Source organism: Fulmarus glacialis, unplaced genomic scaffold, assembly GCF_000690835.1.
Source record: "Fulmarus glacialis isolate BGI_N327 unplaced genomic scaffold, ASM69083v1 scaffold24801, whole genome shotgun sequence".
NCBI lineage: Eukaryota > Metazoa > Chordata > Aves > Procellariiformes > Procellariidae > Fulmarus > Fulmarus glacialis.
The window spans coordinates 26,390-28,899 of NW_009191317.1; positions in this window are offsets into that span (position 1 = coordinate 26,390).

Genomic DNA, 2,510 nt, shown 5'->3' on the forward strand with positions numbered 1-2,510 from the left:
CTTTTTTTTTTTTTGCAGTTATTAAACTGTTCTTATCTCAACCCATGAGTTTTCTCACTTTTACCCTTCCGATCCTCTTCCCCCCATCCTGCTGAGGGGGGGAATAAGCAAGTGGCTGCATGGTGCTTAGTTGCTGGCTGGGGTTAAACCATGACACCTTTAAAGACTAAGGGTTTTTTTGTTAGTAGTTTTTTTTTAAGCACACTGCTATAAACAATTATAAAGTTCTTTGGAAGCTGTGGAGGAATTGCTGGGCATGGTACGACAGCAGAGGCCAGCATCACTGTCTTGCTATGGAAGTTTTCTGCATATCACAGCTTGGCCTGCACCAGAATGGACCTGCAGAATCCTATGCTACCTTTGCTGTAAATCATGTCAGAGAGTGGTCTTTGCAGAGCCACCCCAGTTTTGAGGAGTTTTTAATATACAGCTTTTAAGACAAAAAAAAGAAATAATTTTGACCAGCTCAAATGGAGGCGTTGAAGGTTCCCACAGTCTGACGCTCTGTTGGGATATCATGATGATGTGCTCATGTGTCCTGTAATTCTGAAGCGGGTAGAAAGTGGGTCCTTTTCTTGTGTGGGAAATGTAAGGTTTTTAAGACCAGACTGGCCAAAGCCCCAGGGAACCTGCCCTGACCTCACTGCTGACCCTGCTCTGAGCCAGAGGCTGGACCTGATGAACTCCTGAGGCCCTTCCAACCTGAACAATCCTGTGATACTATGAAGCAAAAAGCCCTGGATGTGTGTGCAGTAAAAATGTCAGACCGCAGTCATATTTGAAAGTGGTTTATCATAATGCTGATGACTTGAATCACAAGGATATTCTCTTACAGCAATTATCCCTCAGGCACACGCAAGTCAGTATAGATTTCTTTGAACTTTGTGTTCTGCGAAGGGTGGTGTGAAGCTGAAAACAGACGTCAAAAAATTTGTCAAGCAGCAGGGGGAGCAAAAGAAACCAGAGGCTGCCTGCAGGAAAGCTCCCTAACTTCACATCTTCTCCTGAAATAATTGGTTTCTATGGATCTAAGTATCCCCACGCCTCCCCCACCTTTCCTTATAGTTCAGAGTGACGGAGCACAACATTCTTTAGAAATAAAGCTAGGTCCAGCAGCTGCACAATACAGTGACTCTCTGATAGCATTAACATGATGCCACATCTGCTTTCTCACCAACTGCTGCTGAAAATACTCAGGTGGTATTTTTCAGGCTGAGTTGGGTCACTAAATTGTTTAAAAGATAGTCATTATATCTCCCCATTGAATTATGCTGCTTTATTTTTCACAGAAAGCAGAATATTTTACTGAGTACAGCCCCACTTTAAAAAAGCTTGAATAAACCAAAGCTGGCAGATGCCTAGGCTCTCTGTGAAATTTCTTCTGTCCTAAGTTTTCTGCAGCCCTTCCTGCTTCCTATCGCGATTATGGAGTTTGAGCAGAAACATGCTGCAGTGACAATTTTTGACCCTTCCTTTTCTGCTTGCTCCAGCTCCTCATGCAGAATAGACCCTTTGTGTGAAACCTGAACAATCATGAAGGACACATCAGTCTCCACCTCACTGGAGCAAACAGAAATCCTTTGTTCCAGGACAAAGGCTCAGTGCGGTACCACGGATGGTTCAAGGCCCTTGTGAGGATTTTATAAAGTCAGCCTCTGGTGGTCCAGCATCTTCCTGAGCAGGCAGGACTACTTCCACTCACGTCTGAAATAATTTTTACTGAAGCAGGAACTAAACCTGACCTTGAAAAGGTAAAAAGCTTCTTGAGTGATTGTCTGCCAATATGTCATTTTCCAATTGTTATTTTTGTGCCAGCAGCCTGAAGATAAAAAAACAATCTGGGAGTTCAGAAACAGGCAAAATCAAAGCAGTGAAAACAAACTCATCTGCTGGATGGGTGGTATTATTCTAAAAGCTGTCCTTGGGATCCATAAAATGTATGACAGTAAAGTATAAAGAAAGTGGATTTAGTCTGAAAAGTTAATGTTATTTTTTCAAATGTGAATATCCTAGATAGGACTTGCGAAATCTCCTTGGTACAATGAGGCTGTAATGAAGCCATTGATGAAATAAGGATCGGGGAGTGTGGGGGAAATCTGTCCCCCTTTTTTAATTTCCTTTCTTTGTATACTCACGACAGATAATGACACTGAACTCAGTCACCCAGGGAATTCCAGGTACTGGCACTGTTGGCAGCTGGGGCTGTGTCCTCTGAGAGGGACCAGTTTCTTGCCGCGACATTTCTTCCCATGGATTTTACTGCCTCTCAGTCCTATCATCCCATGACTCTAATAAAGCCCAGTTGTAACCTTTGACAATAAAGCAATGCAGAGATGTAAAACAAAGACAGCCAATAAAAGATAGGAAAAAATGAATGAACCTTGAACACAAATCCACTGGCCTCTGGCAATGGCTTAAACTTTTGGTTGCTTTTTGACCTCTGACACTGAATGTCGCAGGTATATATGGTGGCAGAAAAACATGGTTCCTATGCACGTTTCCCTTCATTC